This window comes from Callospermophilus lateralis, unplaced genomic scaffold, assembly GCF_048772815.1.
Source record: "Callospermophilus lateralis isolate mCalLat2 unplaced genomic scaffold, mCalLat2.hap1 Scaffold_143, whole genome shotgun sequence".
NCBI classification, from domain to species: Eukaryota; Metazoa; Chordata; class Mammalia; order Rodentia; family Sciuridae; genus Callospermophilus; species Callospermophilus lateralis.
The window spans coordinates 513026-534075 of NW_027512573.1; the positions used below are offsets into that span (position 1 = coordinate 513026).

The following is a 21050-nucleotide window of genomic DNA, read 5'->3' on the forward strand; positions in this document are numbered from 1 at the left end:
ACTCACCCAATGAGCAGAGATGTCCAGAGGCCTGCACTGTCCTCAGGACAGCTGGTCCTGCATGTGGTTGGAGGGTGGGGAGATAGACAAAGAGAGCAGTTTGCAGTTTTCCTGCTAGAAGCTCACATTCTCTTAAAATTTTCCTAAGTTGTTCTGGTCATGCTCAGGGACCATGGCAGGACATTAAGAACTTAGGGCTCCTGTTCAGTCAGGCATCTCTCCTCAGAGGGCCTTTGTTCTAAGAACACAGAAGGATGGTGGCCTCCCACCTTGCTGCATGTCCTGTGGCCATCCACCCAATCATCCATAAGTGCAAGCCATGTGCACTCCATGTGTCAGCTAGGAACCAGGCACCAGTGCAGCTACACTGAGTGGCCAGGGTCCTTGGGGACCAAGCAGGGTCCTGAGGGATCAGGCAGAGGCACCTGAGACAGCCTTAGGCACGGGTGAGCAGCTACACCCACAGCCCTGGAGGAGGGTGGCTGGAGTTTGCCCAGCAAGGGCAGAGGCAGGAGGAGGACAGGGAAGAAGATAGTCATTCGAACCCTGGCCCATGTTCTCTGCTTTTGTCCCAGCAGCGGGATTCTGCCAGGAACTTGGAGTGGCTGAAGACAGTGAAGGAAAGCCATGGATCCATTGAGCTCCTGTCCCTGTCCCTGGCCACAGCAATCAACAGCAGAGGCATCTATGAGATCAGGGCACCCACAGGTGGCCAGAAGGTGAGCCCTCCCAGATTCCAGGTGCACTGTTGGTGGCACGCACTGGCCTGCTGCAGAGTCAGGGTTTCAGCCACTAGAAATTCTCAACACCACATAAAAATAAAGGCATTGTGTTGTGTCAATCTACACCTAAAAAATAAATATTAAAAAAAAGTAACCAAGCCAGGTGTGGTGGCACATGCTTGTAACACCAGTGACTCAGGAGGTTGACACAGGAAGATTGCAAGTTAAAGGCCAGCCTCAGCAGCTTAGTGAGATCTTGTCTCAAAATGAAAAGGGCTGGGGACATAGCTCAGTGGTAGACTACCCTGGATTCAATCCCCAGTACTGAAAAAAATCTGAAGTAATTGTTGACACGGGTTATTGATTTATATAATAGTCTCTCATGTAAAGTTTCTTTTCTTACAGTTTATTTGTACTTCAAAATTGACATTTTTTTTCCCCAGTGCTGGATACAGGGCCAGGGCCTGGCACATACTAGGCAAGTGCTCTACCACTGAGCACAGCCCAGCCCACAGTCGACATTCTTATCTGCCACTTGATCACTTCCCAAAGATGGGAACCCACTCCTTAGGCTGATCCTGTTTCCCAGTGTCCCTGAGGGAGGAGTGAACCCAAGCCCCTTCAATTAGAACCTGTGTGTGTCTAGACTGGCACATCCCCCTCCAGTAGTTCACTGTGACATCTACCTTATGCCCCTGTTATTATTATTATGCCCAGTTATTCTGCCATGTGCAGTGGCTCGTGCAAGCCTTCCTGAACCTGTACTCTGCGGGAAACATGCTGTTCAGGACATGGACTTCTGAGGTCTACTGCTGCCCCAGAAATGGTGTCTCCATCCATATGGACTTCCACTTGGAGTTGGTAAGCCAGCTGACAGAGAGTAGGGATGTCACCCAGCTCCTGGAAGCCCTCTGCAGGCAGATGGAGCACTTCTTGGATGGCTGAAAGGAATTCGTGAGCAGGAAGCGCAGAGAGCACTTCTACCTCAACTTCTACACGGCCAAGCAGCTGATCCATCTGAGCACAGAGCTCAGGAAGCAGAGTCCCAGTGAAGCTGCCCTCATAATGCTGTCCTTCATCAAAGACAATTGCACCCCAGCTGACATCTTAAAGGTCACCGAGGGGTTCAATGAGGCCACCAGACACTGTGTGAGGACAGTGATGGAAGAATTACCACCATTGCAATCCTCTAAGATCAGCCTGGTAACCAAGCTGAGGGTCATCATGGAACAGTCCCTGGAGTGCATGAGTGTCTTTCTGCCTGGCTGCCTGGACCTGGAGGCCTTGGGCCATTGTCTGGCTCACCTGGCCAGGATGGGCGGGCCTCCTGTGGAGCGGTCTCTCCCTGTGGGCCTGCAGGCTGGCCAGCCCAACCTGGTTATGTGTATCCACTCTGAGGTGCTATTGGCTGCCCTGGCTATCTACATGCAGGCCCCAGGCCAGCCCCTGCCCACCTTCGAAGAGGTGCTACTCTGTACACCAGGGACCATGGTAGAGGAGGTAGCCCTGCTCTTGCACCACTGCCTGGCCCCGGTTTCCCAGGGGCACAAGGTCTACAGCCTGCTGTTTGCAGACCAGCTGACCTTTGAGATGGCCTTCCAGACAGAGGCCCTCTTCTACAGCCTGTGCACACAGTGTCCCCGGGAGGACTACCAGCTAGTACTGGTCTGTGATGCACCACGGGAGTGCTGTTACCTGCCCTCAGCCTTCAGTCAGCACAAAGTACACCTCATCCCCCAGGTGCCCCTCCATGCCATCCAGGACTACCTGGCACATCACTACCAGGTCCCAACACAGACCTTGTCAGTGGCAGCTGTGTTCAGAGACCAGATGTGTGTGGGGATCGTGGCCTCAGAGAGAGCAGGAGTTGGTAATGAGAGCGCTGGGGTGGGCAGGCAGTCTCTGGGGGCTTCCTAGGGTCCCCTTTCTCTGTAGCAGAGGGCACCTCAGCTGACAACCCTCTGCAGGTGGGAAAGTGAGTCCCAGGAGGGTCTGACTCTCTGCGGTCAGTGCTTCACCTAGAAGGAGCCCCCTTTCCACCCAGCTTGCAGTTCCTGGAAGCCCTGATCCTCTCCTTGCATGGACTTCTCTGCAGGTCACTTTTTTCCTGGATAACCTCCTTTGACCTATTCCAGGTTGTGTTGGTGTGAGCAGAGGAGGCACAGCTGCTCTGGCTCCAGGAGAAGAGTGCCTTTGCACCTTTCCTTTAGTCACTGTCATGTTTCCTTGGAAAGAGGTGGTGACTTCCATTCTGTTGACTTCAACCTGTGAGCATCACTGTGCCCTGTCCAGATACAACTTGTTCTCTCCCCCACTGGGGGACATGCCTCTGCTTTTACTTTATTTCACTTCCACCATTGTCATCATGGGGAATTCGAGGATGCTGGGTGGGTGACAGCTGGGGACTCTGGCTTCACGTTGGAGTTGTGCTCTAATATGATGTTCTGTTGCATCAGTTTTGAATTTTATACAGAGAAGTAACTTTTTAATTTTTTTTTAGCTGGGGATTTACCCCAAGGGTGCCCTACCCGAGCCTTTTTCATTTTTTATTTTGAGATATGGTCTCACTAAGTTGTTTGGGGCATTACTAGGTTACTGAGGCTGGCCTTGTACTTACAATCATCCTATCTTGGCCTTCCAAGCTCCTGGGATTATAGGCATGTGCCACTGCTCCTGGCTGAGAAGTAATTTCTAATCTCTCTGGAATCTGTTCCTCTTGGTCCATAGGCTTAGGATCTAATTTCCTTGTTTTAACATTATAGAAAAATCTCTCTATGTGAAGAGATTGCATGAAAAATTGAAAAAGAAGTTAAACAGTGAAGAGATGCCTTTAAAGATTGTTCGGTTGACTGACGCTCAGGTGGATGAGGGCCAGGTCCTGGGCTCCCTCCTGTCTTTCTGAGATGTTCAGTATTGGAAAACGCCCATGATATTCCACTTTGATGTGACTGCTTCGGTAAGTGCCCACATGGCAAATGAATAGCCACATCAGAAGGCTCACATTCTCAGGGCCCCATCTGCTTCTCCTTGAATGAAGACTACCTTCCTTCTATACTTGCCTGTAGTCAGTACTCTTCTCCCAAGGAAGAAGTCAGGAGGGTCCTGGGGGTTGGGAGAGATGGTTGGCAATTGTGTATTTTCAACTCATGCTTCTCTGTTTTTAGGTACAGACTGGAACTTGGGGCTTTCTTTTCAAGATCCTCATTTTACAATACCTAATGGATATAAGTGGGAAAATGTGACTTCGGAACCCATGCCATTTATATATCATTGAATTTACAGAAGGAAATTCAGCACTGCCAAAGAGGTCTACAAAGCTGGTATGTACACAGGGCATTTTCAGGTGGTCATGGCACACCTTTGATTCTGTGGCTTGAAGCCTGGGTTGACACATCTTGTTTGTTTTCCACTTTCACCTTAGGGTAGCTGTGAGTACATGTTAGGGAAAATGCATGCTTCGACTTAGATCTTAATGATGTCTAGAATGAGAATACTCTCATGTTGATTGGTAGTGTCTTGGATTCATGGATATGTCAGATTGGTTCCTATGTCTAGGGTTGAATTCCAGGGGTGCTGAGTGTGGAGGATTCCTCTGTTGATGGCCACTGTCTCCCTTACTGCCAGTGAAGAAGACAGTGAGACTTCATTCATGGAAACCTGTTAGCTGGTGGGAGTTCTATTGTTACACATGTGTTCATGCTTGGTGAAGAGATCAAGTCACAGGATTGGATATAGCTTTCTGGTTCATAATGCAGATGCCATAGTTGAGCTTCTGTAATGCTCTAACATGCAGATGCCAGCCTCTGTGAACAAGAGGCTGCAGAAAGCCAGATACATTCAAGTGATTGTTTTCATAAAGATCTATCCACAGGAGACCATGTGGAGGATTAACACATATGGGCATCTTCCAGGAAATCAAATTCTAACTTCTGTTTATGTCTCTTCTTTGCAGAATCCACATGCCCCCCAGTTTAGTTTTCTTGACATCTTCCCCAGAGTCACCTGCAGACCTTCGAAAGAAGTGATAGCCATGGAGCTGAGCCCTGAGAGGAGCTTCATAGAGCCTGGAATGGATGAGAGAGAGTTCTGCAGTGCTACTTTCCAAAGACCTTACCAATATTTAAAAAGATTCCATAAAAAACAAAACCTAGACACATTTCAATACCAAGCAGGCTCTGTTGAAGGTACCCCAGGGGAGTGCATCCAGCACCTCCTCATATATTGTGGGGTCATCAACCCCTCCTGGTCAGAGCTCCAGAACTTTGCTCGGTTCCTCAACTCTCAGTTCAAGGACTGTGAGGCCTCTGTGTTCTGCAATGCAGACTTTACTGGAGATACACTACAGGGCTTCAAGAACTTCGTGGTTGTCATGGCAAGAGACTTTGCCACACCAACACTTCATACCTCTGACCAAAGTCAAGGGAAGCACATAGTCACCATGGATGGGATTGATGAGGCAGAGCTCACCCCCTTCACTCTCCAGAGGAGGTGGGAGTCAGAGCCTCACCCATATGTGTTCTTCAATGGTGACCATGAGACCATGACATTCATAGGCTTCCATCTCCATCTCCAGTCCAATGAGAATGGCAGCGTTGATGCCATCAACCATCTCAATGGGGAGATAATCAGGAAAGATGTCATGACAGAAGAACTGTACAGGGGGCTGTTGCTTCAAGGCGTGCCCTTCAATGTTGACTTTGATAATCTGCCCAGACATGAGAAACTCTTGAGACTCTGCCAATCACTAGGAATTCCTCAGGCCATTGACCCTGATGAAACATATGAACTTACAATGGATGAAAAACCTGCTCGGGGTCGGGCTTCTTTTTGTCCCAGTGCCCCCTGGTCCTGGGTTCTAACCCACCACTCTGTGCCCTCCCTTGAATTCTGGCTGATGGCTTGCGCACCCACATTGCAGGTCACCACCTTCTCCAGACTGCTGACGAGCCATGATTGCGAGGCCCTAGGGGAGGAAGTGAAGGGCTTGGCCCTGAAGCCCGTGATCCTGTCACTGCAGCAGTTAGACACCGAGTACTCATTCCTCAAAGAAGTCCAGTGAGGTGTCCTGCCTGCCCATCACCCTCAGCCCCCATCCTAGGTATATGGTATCCCATGATGGGGCATGGTAGCCACTCGAAAGGAACTCTGAGCACTGGACACTGTGAGAAGGTCATTGCTCAGCCTCATGGTATGCCCTTCCAGCTGTGGTCTTCTCCACAGCTGTATCATCTGTCTCTTGATATTTGTGTAGCCCTTTCCTTCTCCAGTGGATTGCCTCCTCACCTTGTGGAAGGAGACCCTACTGGATGCTGGATTATTCTGCATGGCCTGTGTTTCCCTTCACTTTGTGGAGTGTTGTGATCCATGTTTATGTTTTGTTTTGTTTCACTTATGCTAGGAACTGAACTCATGGCTGCTCTACCACTGAGCCACATCTCCAGCCCTTTTTTTATTATTATTATTAATTTGCAGACAGGGTCTTGATGAGTTGCTGAGGCTAGCCTGGAACTTGTGACCCTTGTGCCTCAGCCTATGGAGCCATGGCTGCCTGTGTATTAGGACCGAGGATTCACGTGGGTGATTCCATTTTTCTTTCAGAAGCAGCTTAATGAAGACAGCCAGACATAAAATCCTCATTGTCCAGTTGGATTTTGATGATGGTGCTCACAGTGCTCTGCTCATTGCATCAGCTAAGTATGTTCTTAGTATTTTTTCTCAGGAAACACATGAAGCCAAAATCTACCCAGGACCTCCTGAAGAATTTCTTTCCTGAAAACAGTGTGAAAGTAAGAATGACTCTCCCTCCCAGCTCCTGACATGGGCTAGGGAAGCTAGAGAGGAAAGGATGAAGGAAAAGGCCAGTAATGGCACAGAATTGGTGAAATGCAAGAAGTGTCAATAATGGAATATTTGTAGTATGTAGAAGAATGTGTTAAAGCTATGTTTGCAGTCATTTTTTGGTCATTTTAATTTTTAATCACATAATTAGGATTTAAGTTTAGTCTGGGATGTAGCCTTGTGGTACAGCACTTACCTAGCATGTCTGACGTCCTGGGTTTAATCTGCAGCACTGCATAAAAAGAAAAAAGTACTTATCATAAGTTTAAGGGCAGTGAAACTATGTAAATAAATTAATATTTATTGGACATTTTTTATGATGACCATAAATCTGTTGCTTTCATAATTGCTGTGTTTTGTTACTCATGTAATGTAAGAGTGACTTCTGCCCCTTTAAAGTACTGGGAGCCTAGTACAAAGTTAAGGCTAGCCAGATCCTGCGGTGGTCTGTGGCCACTGGGGGTGCAAGGGGCACTGTACCTCACTGTACTCTCTCAAAATGGGAAGGCCAACAAGCCCCACCCTCTGGCATGTGAGGGCCCTGAGATGTGCCGAGTGGGGGTTCTGATCAGCAATGAGAGATAGAAAGTGACCCCACCAACAAGAAGCCATCCTCCTCTCACAAGAGATGTGGTGGCCCCTGGCATTGTGTGGAATGTGGTAAAGCCCCTGACAGCTCCAGGGACACCCAGCAGCCATCTCACACCTTGGTTTTTGCTCAATTGCTTGCTTTGTTTTGATTTTTGTTTTCTAAATAGATACTCTGCTATCAATGAAATCAACAAAATACAAAGAACTCAGGGCTGCATCTTTGTCTACTTCATCACAAAACTGTCCCGGATGGGGAGCAGAGCATCCTATGTGGGATTCCATGGAGGTAGGGCCAAAGATGAGTGACTGTCTTTAAGTGTATCTGGGTTGATTCTCAGGGGTCCCATGCTGCCTACGTGTCTGAGTCAGACACCAACTCCAGCTGTCTCTGGGCTTCTTTGGCTCACTATTCACAGCCATCACCCTGGGACTTGCTGCTGCTCTGTCAGCATGGCCTGGGCTATCTCAGGTGTGCACAGGATGAGCTCCTGCTCCAACTTTTCATTGTACAAATGACTCAGAGATCTTCCCCTTGCAACCAGCACTAGTGCTGATCCTGTGCCTGACTCCTTGATTTGCCTTCAAATCAACCCAACTCTTTTTCTGTGGAATGATCACAAACTGGATTATGTAAGACAATTGGTATTCTGAGAAGAGGGAAATAAGTTTAATAATTTCACAGATGGAAAGACAACCTGTCAGTATCTTGAAGCACTTTCTAACTAAGTGACAGTAAGTATGCTAAGATGCACATAAAGAACCATAGACAGGATCCAGGTAGCCTTTGCACACCAGTTAATCAGTCTCAACACACAGGTTGATGGTGAGCATGCTGATATGATGTAGTGGAACTGATGGGTTTTGGTGTGTTCAGGGACATAGACTTTGAGGTACCAATCATTCCTGTCAGTAGTGTGATTAAACATCTGGACACAGGTGTGTCCCTGCTCATGGCTGACAAGAAGAAAGTGAAAAGACTTGAGAAGACTTGGTAGCTTTGTTATTCACAGGGCTATGGCGGTCTGTGCACATTGATGACCTCCGGAGGTTCCCAGTCATGTCCTCTGATGTGACTAAGCTGCAGAGTGTTACCATCAGCCAGCTGTTCATGCCAGGAGAAGGCTCTGAGTGTGAGTTGCAAGGTTTCAGTCTGGGAAAGTGAGGGCAGAGAGGCAGATGGAAGGTGTCAAGTTAGCTTCCTGTGGGGCTGGAGTCAGGGTTGCCACACTTGAGTTACATTTGAGTCTCGTCACCTGGCCTCAGGCAGAACTCAGGATGTGGCACTGAACTGCCTGGCTCATGGTCAAGATCACCAGGGCCATGGGAAGGCCAAGGAGCAACACCCATTGTATCAGCTGGTGTGCTGTGGGTCATGTGTCCCAGACTGTGGGACAACTGAACAGTAGATTTTGTGCTGAACTGGGTGACAAATGTCCCCATGACTGGGGCTGCCACTGAAGCTTGGGACAGGAAACCTTGGTGAAGCTCTCAGCCTAGGCACAGACTTGGTGCCACCCCATCCTTTTCCTTCTCCAAGTGGTGACTTGATTGTGTTCCCTTTGCTTACATCAAAAGGCAACCAGGAGGAGGCGATGGAGGCAGAGACTAGCATGTCAGGGGAGGTGGCAGAAATGGAAATGGAAGAGGAAGGTCCCGAGGAGATGGAATGGGAGGCCGTGGACGTGAGGGGCGGTGATGTGAGTTCTCCTCTGTTCTCCTGTTGGCTGTAGGTGGCTGAGCTGGAGGAGCCCAGGCAGTTGTGCCAGGGTCAGGCTGAGCCCTGTCTTCTCTTTATGCTGGAAGTATGAGGGACTTACCAGGACAAGATTAGTCATTCCCTTCTTTATGAAGACTCCTAGTTAGCTCTGCCCTGTCCCTCAACCACTGACCAAATCCCTGATGTCAGTCACCACCTTGCCAGTGGTCCTCAGGGTGGTTGGGCAGCACACAGGGATCAGCTGGGAGAGGTCAGTAGGTCAGCTTCACCATGGAGACTGGCCACTGATGCTTTGGGCAGGTGGACACGAGGCCACCTTCTTGTGTGGGTAGCGTAGCTTTCACCCACCCTGGGCATGGCAGCAGCAGATGACGTGCTGTCTCCCTTGGCAGGCACAAGTCCTGGACACCACCAGACTGCTGAGGAGTTGTGTGCAAAGTGCCGTGGGGATGCTCAGGGACCAGAAGAACAGCACACGCAACATGAGGAGAGTCACCATCCTCCTCAGCCTCTTGAATGGGGACAGTGTGTGCAGTGGTATGAGTCATGTCCCTGCTTCTCATCAGGGAATCAGGTGGCTGAGTATAGCGAGCTGCCCTTCTGGGTTTCTGTGGCTTGGCAGATGCAGCTGGCATAGTGGGAATCTCAGGACATCTCTAGAATTCTTCTCTAGAGTTGGCCTGGCCAGAGGACCTGTGGCTTCCCTCTGTGGGGGAACTGGTCAAGCAGCACAGTGGAGCCTCCAACTTGGTGCCCACAGGTGGACCAAATTATGTCCCTTCTGCCTTTTCACAGCCACGTTCTTGTGGATATCCAAGATGCACCTCTCCGTCCTTCTAAAGAAGCAAGAAGAGAACCAGCTCTGCAGTCTGAAGGAGTGGGTGGGGCGAGAGGCTTCAAACCAGGATGCACTCCAGGAGGCCGGCACCTTCAGGTACTGTGAGCAGCGGGCAGTGCAGGGACCTACTATACCGTCCCAGGGGAAGGAGCACACCAGGTGTTTCTTTCTCCACCTCTGAGGAGGGCAGAGCTATGTTTTTGCTCCAAGAGTCCAAAACAGACCTAGATGGTGGTCATGTGTGGTTGTTGGCCATGTGGGTGGTGGTCCTGGGGTGTTTATTGGCCAACTGGATGTTGGTCAAAAGGGGTTGTTGGCCACTTGAATGGTGGTTATGGGGGATTGTTGGCTTCCTTTTGCTGCTTTTGTGTGCTTAACTTTTTTCAAGATAGCAAACTTAAAAAACAATTGTTCTCATAGAATGTAAAAATTGGTCTCATAGGATGTTTGTCATAAACCGCAGCTAGGGTTGCCATTCAAGGTTATTAAAATTGAGATGGTGATGTGCAGGGAAGTAACAGAAATCATCTTCCTAGACCTACTGCTTGAAGTAATAACAAGTACAAAATAGGACCCAGAAGTGCCATTTATTGTATGTGGTCTTTTTTCTACAAAACCATGACCCTTTTCTTTAGACCCTTTGAAGAGCCTGGGCTATGGGGTTAGGAGGATTGCTCAGGGTCTCAGATGGAGGGTCTGAGGGTCTGAATCCACCTGTTGGCAGGGTGATCTTAGGCCACTGAGGTCCTCCATGGTCCCTTCAGTTCTGCCCTTCTGATGCCCTGGCTCCAGGCCTGCTGCCACATGTGGCCCACAGGGGGAATGTGGGCAATGGTAGAGTCCTGGGCAGCCAGGGCCCATGAGTGCTGGCTTCCTCACCACAGGAGCTTTTCCATTTCAAGTTCTCTCTGCAGTGCTCCTTGACTTCTTTCCTAGTTACACCTTCTGAAGGAAGTTTGTGAGCCCAGAAACTGTACATGATTTTGTCTCCCTGGATGGTCTCCCTTTCCTAGCACATGTTCAAGCCATGTTGCCATTGCCCCTTTGCCACTGTTGCTCTGTCCTTGCTGGGTTTGCCAGCCTCCCTTTTCACTACCCCATGGTCTCCACAGTACTCGGGACCAGTTTTTTCCCCGTGGTCACAAGCAACACCCAGGAACAACTGGACCTGCTTGCACTGCACCCTCAATGCCTTAGGACCCTGCTGGATGTTATGACTCTTCACTAACACCTTGTGTCTGGGACTTAACATCACATATCCTTGGGGCTAGACAGCCAGCCTCCTTGAAGTCCTTTACACCAGAAGTCCTCTGCTTTTTAGTTCACTGTGTTAAGTAGCCTTGTCTTAATATTCTTTTTGATTCCCAAGTTGTTTAAATTTGGTTTCTTGGAACCCCTTTGAGGTGACTGCATTACTCTCGAGCACTTGCCAGGGCTCTCAGCTCCTCCAGCCCAGAACCTCTTTCACTACCACCCCTTCCCCATCCTCTGTGCATGTTCTAGTTTGGGGTCTCAAGTCAAGTGATGTCCTTGATTAATGGGATGTTTGTTTTCTCAGTAGATGTTTTAAAGTTCTCTCTAGAATCCTGTGTACTATATATTCAGAAAAAAATTCATACAAAAGGCCTTACTTTATTTTCCAACACAATTGCCTACTAATTCTTGTCCTTTACCATAAGAAATTATAGAATTTTTGTTATTATGTAAAAAACATATCTTTGTAACATGAAAGTGAGATGTAGTTAATTCAACCAATTAAGCGTTGTCACTCTAAAGTACTCAGGGTTATTTACAGAAACACCTACAATGAAAGCTGAATTCTAGATGAACATGTTTTCTTACTTAACTTCATCTAGATTAAAGTTACGTTCATCTCTCCATCTTTATTATATGGTATACACAGCTGATTTTTTTTTCTTGCAAAGTTTATTTATTTAGTGAAGTTCATTATTATTTGATTTGTTTATAGAACCTAGTTGGCTTGTTCTAAAAAAAATTATATACAAAAACAGCAAATATTTCTTCATCTTCTCAAGGCACTAGTTGCTGTTACTATATGTAGAATTAAGTTCCATCCAGTCCTGCTTCTAATCTAAGACAATCACATTTGTGAGTCTCTTACACTTAAAAGTGATGAGAACTTCAATTTGCGTCCCTGGCTTGTAGGCTAGAAGGCTGGTTGACACAGAGGAAGGAGGCATCAAGATCACAGCACTGACTGTGGTGCTGAGCCATTGTCCCCTGTCCTCTGTCCCACCCCTGCTGCAGGCATACCCTTTGGAAGCAGGTCCAATGCGCAGTCACCCCTCTGCTGGCCAGCATGATCTCTCTCATCAACAGAGATGGCAACCTCGAGCTTCTGATCAGACCAGACTCACCAGCCTGGGCCCAGGACCTGTGGATGTTTATTTTTAGTAACACTAAGTTGCTGAACATTCCGCTTGTGATGAATAACATAAGGTGAATGAAAATCCTCACGGCACCCTCAGTAGCTCTCCTGGGCTTGAGAACGTAGGCTCTGCTTTCCAAGGAATGTTTCACCAGCTTCTTTTATAGCCTAGAGGTCATGGCACCCTGGCAGGTCTTTGTTCCATTTCCTTTTTCGTCATTTTCTTCTAGGAGGGCATCTGTGATAGTTCAGAAAGCCAGGTTGGATTCTTGTGCAGTGGGGACACTGCCCTTTGGAGAGAGTATGTCCTTAATCATGCTTGTGTTCCCTTATGCTGTTCCCCTGTTCTGTCAGGAACCTCCCCAAGTTTTCTGTCCAGATTACAGGGACTTCAGTTCTGGAATGTAGGCCAATAAGATGCAGGAGAGGGGCATGCACAGGCAATGGAGACTTGGTCCTGCCTGAAGCTTTGGGCCCTTTCTAGGCCCTGCACAGGTGGCCTGCTTTCATTCTGCCTGTAAACAAGGGTTATGAGGTAGCCCTCCAGTTTCTGTGCACTGGGAGCCCTGGCCAGGAAGGCAGACAGCAGCTGTCTATGCAGCCTCAGCACCTTGTCTTGTTTTGATGTGGTGTGGGGGATGGAACCTGAGGCCTCACACTTGCCAGGAAAGCACTCTACCGCAGAGCTACCCCCTCACCCCTGACCCACAGCACCTTCTGAGAATTGTGGCACATGTCCTCTGTGTTTGGAGCACCATCTCAGAAACTGATTCTCACTAATGTCACCTCACTGCAGATCCAAGAGTGAGATATCCTCCATCGTGGTACAGAACCATATGAGCCTTCCTGAGGGTGCTTTCAACAGTGTCCCCTTCAGCTGGAGAATCAGGGACTATCTGGAAGACCTCTGGGTCCAGGCCCAGTACATCACAGATGCAAAAGGTGAGTCCTGCTCAAGATGGGCCCGATGCAGCCCTGGTGAAGCAGCCTTTACCCACAAAGACACTGCCTGACCATCAGTGGGCAGACAGCAGCCAGCACCTGGTAAATTCTGGGACTTGCAGTTCTCACATTTTGCATGTGGAATAGACTCAAGTTCATGCCTTGCCTTCATTTTGAAATGTCTGCTGAAGAAATGAGAGTCTTCAGGAGATCAGAAGACTTTAAGTCATGCCGTGAAGGGAGGCTGTGAGGTGATTTCTAGTGGCTCACTGGCTGGCAGTCTGGTGAACTAGAGCATGTTCCAGCAGGGATGAAGCTTACTTCCTGCTGCAAGTTGACCATTCCTGTTCTGAGGCTTAGACCCAGGAAACAGCCCCTTTAAGCTTTCTCAGCAAATGCTAGCAATGAAAGGAACATGGCCCCTTTCCCCATGCTGAGCCATTGTTTCCTCCTGAGTCATACAAGCTGGGGGTTGAGTTTGGCCATAGTCATTTCAGAAAAGCCAGTGGCAGTGCTATGTTTTTTGAAAAGTCACTTTTCAGATACATATGAAATCATCTTTTCAACATGTATTAGAGAACCAGTATGCTCAATGTGAACTTGCTTTCCTGGGCTTGCATTCTGCCACTTGTCCTAAACCAAAGTGAAGCAGTTGGTCTCCTGCTGAGAGAGTGTTTCTTCCCCTGGGGGAATGCCCTGCCTGGACTTGCTTGTCCAGCTGAGTGTGAAGTGGGGAGCCAACTCCCCCATCTGCTGGAAGGCAAATCTCTCTAATTGGTGTAGTCTCTGACCCCAGCCCTAAAGAGAAGCCCACTCAGTCTTGATTCCCTGGGAACTTACTTGGGCCCATTACACTGAACAGACTTGCAGCACAAAACTCAGGCTACCTCATATGTTTTTTCCTGTTGGAGCTAGTGTGGATTTTGTGACCTAAATTGAATGTTGATCCTGCCTTCCTTTCTATGTCACCTAGGCTACACATCCACCATACTCTGTTCCCATAATGGAACTTTTTCTTTGAAATGCCCCAGGGTGCTACACTAGCCTGTGGCTCCTTACTGGGGAGCGAGTTTCTCTCAGCTGTGGCTTCACTTGTCTCAAGCCTCTCTGGCTTCCTCCCTGCAGGATGGTCAGAGAAGTTAGTGGAAATCTTCCAGCAGACTCCCCTGGGCATGTTTCTTGCCAAGCTCCCTGGAGATCACCAGCAGGAGCTGGTTCAGTGCTACTTGGGAGATTTCCTGCTCTTAACCATGAAAGTGTCCACCTGGGAGGAGCTGAAGGTAGGTATCCACTCAAGGTCAAGTGTGAAAATTGCATGGTATAGACTGGGGACAAACACAGGAACTCAACTTCTGAGAGCTGGTGCTGCCATGTGGGGGAACAAAATGAAGCCACACAGGATGCTAGGCTGAGAATGTCCCCCAAGGTGCTCAGAACACAGGGCTAGTCCTCATCACTCCCCAAGGCCTCCTGGAATGGGATGTTCTAGTACCTTGAGAAGCTCTCCAGGTTCCTTGTAGCACCCTCTTGAAATTGTTGAGTTTCTCTTGACAAATTTAAGATAAATAGGTAACTGATGTCTTATGGTAAGAATAATAAGTGAAATTCAATGGGAAAGTTGATGCTTTTTTGTTTCTGGAGCTGGGGAGAAAATCAAGAGCCTCAGGCATGCTAGGCAAGTGCTGACTGCAGAGCAGCAGCCCAGCCCAAGATGGAAACTTAAAGAACGTTGAAGAACATACTCTAGCCAGCATGAGGGAAGGTTAGCGAGATCTTTTGGGGAATGAGCAGAATTATCCTGATTTCAAAAATGGGTATAAGTTATAAGCCAGCTACACAGGGCATAATTGTGCAGGAATCTAGAAAGCTTTGCTCACGTGCTCAGCCCCACCAGTCAGTCAAAAGAAGATAAGCAGTCTCCAGATGCCAGTTGTACCTGCTCATCTGGAAAAACTGAGTTTTCAAAAAGAAGGGCAGGCTCACAGCCTTCCTGGGCAGGTACTGAGCAGTGGTCACATGGCAGGGTGGTTGGACAGTGATCACAGCAAGGCTTTCCAGCTTTGTTTCTTACCACAAAGAATTAAAAACAATTTAAGTGTTCAAATAAATGAAGGAGGGACAAATTAAAGTAGGACCATTTTAAAATAGTTGTTTGCAACCATTGAAAACAATACTTTCACAGATAATGAGTGGTAGAGGAATTCTCATAACCTAATCTTGAGTGGAAAAAAATCAGGAACACAGTGATTCTGATTTGAGGTGATTCTGAGGAAAGGAACAGTTAGGAAAATGGTTAGAGACTCTACTAAAAAGCAGTCAAGAAACAGGAAGTCTGGTTTGTAATTTTATTTTTTTGTGGTTTTTGAATAGTTCTGAATTCATACAGGAAAACATCTCTTTATGATTCAAAAATACATACTGAAAACCCTTGAAAACCCTAGTTTCTGCTGATGGCCCTGTGGTCCTGTGTCTGTGAGCTGCGAGAAGCCTCAGGGAGTCCTGAGGATGGGCTCTGCCTGCCGTGGGTGCACCTGGCCTATCAACATTTCAGGACCCGGCTGCACAACTTCTCCAGAATCTTGACCATCCACCCACAGATTCTGCAGAGCCTCACTGAAGCTGCACAAAAGCACGACATGACTGGCAGTGAGATGGTACAGCCCTTCAGGAGGCTCAGGCCCTTGGCCTGTCCCTGGGAGCAGAAGGAGAAACCCTTTAGGGGTGTGTGAATCAGCATAGCCCAGAGGTATTGGGAACAGTTGGTTGTGCTTCCTGTATCCCAAGACCCAAAGGAGCAGGTTAAGAGCCTGGAATACAAGGACATACTGCCTCTGCTGGGACCTCTGGCTAAGGAAGCCTCAGCCAAAGAAGAGGGTGGGTGGAAGGGCTAGGGCCCTCTGGGGTCATGTGACTGTTCTCCTCTTCCCAGACACTGGATGCATTTGCTGCAATGGCCTGTGCTGAAATGCTGACAAGAGACATCTTGAAACCAAGTCCCCAGGCCTGGCTGCAGCTGGCGAAGAAGCTGTCCATACCACTGGAGCTCGTCTGCTCGGATGGGTACTTTCGAGGCAGTGGGAACACAGCCAGAGCTGTCACTGCAGAGGTCAGGTGAGATCCAGAGTTGGCTATCCCTGGCATGCTCCGCCTGTGCTCATCAGTGGACTCCAGGTCCTGGAACACCTGGCAGCAGGGAGAGCAGGTGCTCCTGCCATGAGAGGTGCTCTTTGTGCACTCAGTCTGCCCTTGATGAACCCTGTCATGTGCCAGGCATTTCGTTAGATGCTGGAGAAAGAGGAAAACCACATGCAGTGAGGCCATGGTGCCCCAGAGCCACAGAAAGGCAGGCAGGTTATTAAGCTGCACCTTGAGAACCACTGTGTTGGCAGGGAGCCATTAGAAAGGACAAGGTTGGGCAGGGCAAGCAGAGGGGCAGGCCTTCAGTGTTGGGGAGAGTCCCAATCCATGCTGGGCTGTGAGAGTCAAGAGGGATTTACTGTATGCAGGATTGTCAGAGAGTAGGCACAGTGGCAGTGCATGCTGAGGTAGCAAAGTGAGACTCCAAGTCTTGCCTGCACAGAGCACTGGGGGAGTGCTGAGGATAGGGCTGGTGGATAACCCCTCCTGTCAGCTCATCTTCCCATGCTGCCTTACATCTGCTCTCTCATCCCCTCCTCCTGTCTCAGAGTCCTCCGTTAGAGCTGAGTGTGTAACACCCTCTTTTGACAGAACCCAGTGGAATCATGTTTTCCCCATTGCACTCTTTGTGGAGCATGTGCTCCTGGGGACTGAGAGCCAGATTCCTGAGCTGTGTCAGCTGGTGACCAAGTATATCTTTTCACTAGACAAGATGAGCACTGGGCACTTCTCTTGGTCGAATGCAGAGTTTGGGAGCCCACTCTGCCCTCACCTGCAGGTCAGTGCTGGGCTCTCACCCAGTCGCACAGGGGAATGTGGCTCATCAGCCAGCCATTGCATGGATAAGCTCAGTTGTTCAAGAGTTTGCCCTCCCTGATTGCTGAGTTGGGGCATGTCACTTAGGAACAGGAATGATTGCACAGAATTGGACTTCTTCAGGGAACTTGCTTGTGGATGCTTTGCAAGAGCTGAATGGTTAGGTTCTACCCACCTCTAGGATGACCTAGAGCAGGCCAGCAGCCTAGCCCTTAGGGGCAAATTCACCACCATCCTTGGCAGGATGATAGCAATGCAGGAGAATGCCACTGGAGCTGGGACTTCAAAATACATGCTGTCCATGGGACCATGGGAACAGGAAACCATTGAGCCTCTGCCCGCAACACCAGATAAAGCTGATGATGTTGCAACCAGTACCCCTCAGAGAAAGCCACCATCTCTGTGGCTGTCCACCAAAAACAGCCATTCAGCACAACACGGTTCCTACCTGTGTCACCCTGTGACCTTGGGCTAGGGTAACTAGCTCATGAGCACATCCTGTGGGTGTACGGCCATTGGCCTCCAGTGTCCCCACTGTCAGGGTGTCTGAGAAAGACCACCTAGGTGTGCAGTCTTTGAAATGCAGGTAGGTGCACCAGAAGGAGATTGGCACAGATGCCAGGTGCCAGCATATTCAGACTTGATCAGAATGTCACAGGTCTTGTGCAGGATGGCCTATACAGGCCAGAGCTTGCTAACACTCCTAGGGTGCCAGGGGCCCACACTGCTTCTCGCTTACTCTTCTGTCCTCCTAAGCAGCTACCTTCCAGCTACTTGTCTTCAAAGTCTATTCCTGCTGTCACAGCCTGGGGAGCAAAAGAAGGGAGTGGCAGTGCTAGGGATGGAACCCAGGGCCTCACATATGCTAGGCTGGAATCCTGCCACTGAGCCACACCCCAGCCCCTGCACACAGTGCCTTTAAGAACACAGCCCGGGCTGGGCATGGTGGCACCTGCCTGTAACCCTAGCAGCCCAGGAGGCTGAGGCAGGAGGATTGTGAATACAAAGTCAGCCTTAGCAACAGCGAGGCACTGAGCAACTCAGTAAGACTCTGTCTCTTAATAAAATACAAAATAGGGCTGGGAATGAGGTTTAGTGGTTAAGTGCCCCTGAGTTCAATTCCCAGTACCAAAAATTTTTTAAAAAAGAACACAGCCCAGGACACACACACATACACACACAGTACAGCTCATATTTCATTGCCCTAAACTAAGTCCCTTGGCCTCATCTAGTTGAAAGAAGATGGAAAACCTTTCTCAGAGTATGCTTATGTGCCATGGAACTTAGAGGGTTTTTTAAAAAATTTTTTTTGGCTTTTTGTTGTTGTTTTTGAGAAAAAGGAAAAAGAAATTTTATTGCTTTGCTAGCAAAGGAGAAACACAAGGGAGGCTGTCCCAGAGGCTGTGATTCCTCTATCAGGGGGAACAGAGAGTTTTTAAAGAGGCTATTCAAAGGAATTCTGTTTTCCCGGATTAGGAAGGAGATATTAGGTAGATCAGGGAGGAGAGAAAAACAGGTATGCTTTAGAGCAGCAAAGCTATGTTCAAAGTATGAAGTGGACTACTCTTGTGGAGGTTCTTAAAGGAAAAGTAGAGAAAAATGGTGAGAAGGAGCATGTATCTGCCCTATGGCCACAGGCATCCTGGACCACCTTCCCACATGGCCTGGACACAGCTCTCTCCAAGTGTTTCCTGTACCATCCAGGACCCTCAGACCCTGGGGATGCACTGGGCACTCAGCCAGATCCAGTGTGGTCTCTGGTGGTCAGGTAGCCTGCTAGCTGAGAGATGGGTTTTCTGGCCCTGAGAGCTGGCATGCACCTGTTCATGGGAGACTTTTTCCCCAATGTAATGACCTCAAAAACTTCACAGGTTTCTGGTTCATTTCCTTCTAATCAGATCCCTGTGCAACTAACCATAGCCACAGATGCTACCCAATTAGTTCCCGAGCTTGAAGCCTGTGTTGTACACTGGTCTGTGCTCTGTGCATTTCCTCCAGCTACAGGGAATCCCTACAGCTCCATTCATTGGCTACCTGAGCCTGGAAAGGGTGCTGTCCTGGATTGATGTTTGCTGCTCTCCTCCTTTGGTTAGAAGTTTAAGTGAAACTGTGGGGGATATCTGGGGCTTGAGTCTTACCTCCTGTAGACTGCCACTTCAGAGCTGACTCCTGCACCCCTGGATATTGGTAAAAGCTGAAAGTAGCCAGGACATGATGGGTATTCGAGTCTTGTCCATTAGCTCTGACAGGAGGGTTAGACATGGCAGACAGAAGTAGGTCTTAGGTGGGTAGGTAGTCTGCAAAGAAAGATGCAAGGGAGACCATTTCTCATGGCTCATGTCTGTAATGCATATTTTCCCACAGGTTTCAGGGAACTGGCTTTCCCTTCTGTCCTAACATTAAACTCCCCAACCAGCACCCCACCACTGGGCCACTGCTGCTTTTTTTTACGTGTGCTAAAATATACATAACACAGAATGCACCATGTAAACACTTTTAAACATATAGTCAGCGACATCAAGCACAGGGTGTTGCGCTGCCACCAGATCATGCTCCAGAGTGTCCTTACCTCCCTCCACACACACATGGACTCCCCAGCCATGTAGATCCCTGCTCTACTTTCTATCTGTCACTCTGATTGCCACAGGTAACTCACGTAAGTGGAGTTGTTCAGCATTTGTCTTTGGTTTCTGGTTTGTGCTACCTAGCATGATGTTTTCAAGGTTCATCTGTACGGTGGCATGTGTCAGCATTCAACCTTCTTAGGGCTGGATAATGATGCCACTGTATGGGTGGACACTGAAACTGTCCACTCATCTGTTAATGGGCACTCAGGCTGTTTCCACCTTCTGGCTGTTGTGATTGCTGTGAACTTATTTGAGGCTTGCTTTTACTTCTTTTGGATGTGTACCTAGAAGGGGACTTACTGTATCAATTTATTACATTTGTCTCTAGCTAGGGATGCTCCACCACAAAGCTACATCTCAGCCTATTGTTTTACTTTAGGACAGAATCTGGCTTAGTTGCTGAGACTAACCTTAAATGTGATCGTTCTGCCTCAGCCTCTGACCTCACTGGGTATGTGCCACCATGCCCAGCTCAAAGAGTTTTGATGTGCATTGCCATGATAATTAATGATGCTGAACATTTTTTCATGTTCTTCTCAGGTATGTATGCATCTTTGGAGAAATGTCTAAGTCCTTTGCCCTTTGCTGAGTGGGTTGTTAATTAACAAATCAAATTTATCAGGATATTAGACACACATCATTTCCAAGTATGATCGATCTTGGGAATTCAAGGATGGCTCAAAAAATATCTGCAAATGTCATAAGTTATATAAATGAAAAAGTAAATTCTAAATGATAATTTAGAAAGGTAGAGAGAACATTTGACAAAAATTCATGATTTAGAAAAAAAAAATGCCCTAGGCAAAGTAGAAATAGGGAACTTTCCTTACTTGTATAATGCCCAGTGGACATTTGTGCTAACATCTATACTAACAATTATGCCTGACTACAAACTTTCAGAAACAGCATTAAATCATTAAATTCACTATCCTGTTCAGGTCCTTGGCCCATTTCTTGATTGGGTTGCTTGTCTTTTTGGTGCTTAGCTTTTTGAGTTCTTTATATACCCTAGAGATTAGTGATGTGTGAGAGGTAAAGATTTGCTCCCAAGATGTAGGCTCTCTGTTCACCTCACAGATTGTTTCTTTTGCTGAGAAGAAACTTTTTAGTTTGACTCCATCCCATTTATTGATTCTTGATTTTAACTCTTGCACCAAAGGAATCTTATTAAGGAATTGGGGCCTAATCCCACATGATGCAGATTAGGGCCTACTTTTTCTTCTATTAGACACAGGGACTCTGGTTTCATTCCTAGGTCCTTGATCCATTTGGGGTTGAGTTTTGTGCATGGTGAGAAATAGGGGTTTAATTTCATTTTGTTGCATATGGATTTCCAGTTTTCCCAGAACCATTTGTTGAAGAGGCTATCTTTTTTCTAATGCATGTTTTTGGTGCCTTTGTCTAATATAAGATAATTGTAATTTTGTGGGTT

At 48.0% G+C, this 21050-nt stretch overlaps 1 pseudogene; it reads left to right on the forward strand.

Moving 5' to 3' along the window:
- The window catches only part of LOC143387893 (E3 ubiquitin-protein ligase RNF213-like), a 100304-nt pseudogene that overhangs the window by 52385 nt on the left and 26869 nt on the right, over positions 1-21050 (forward strand).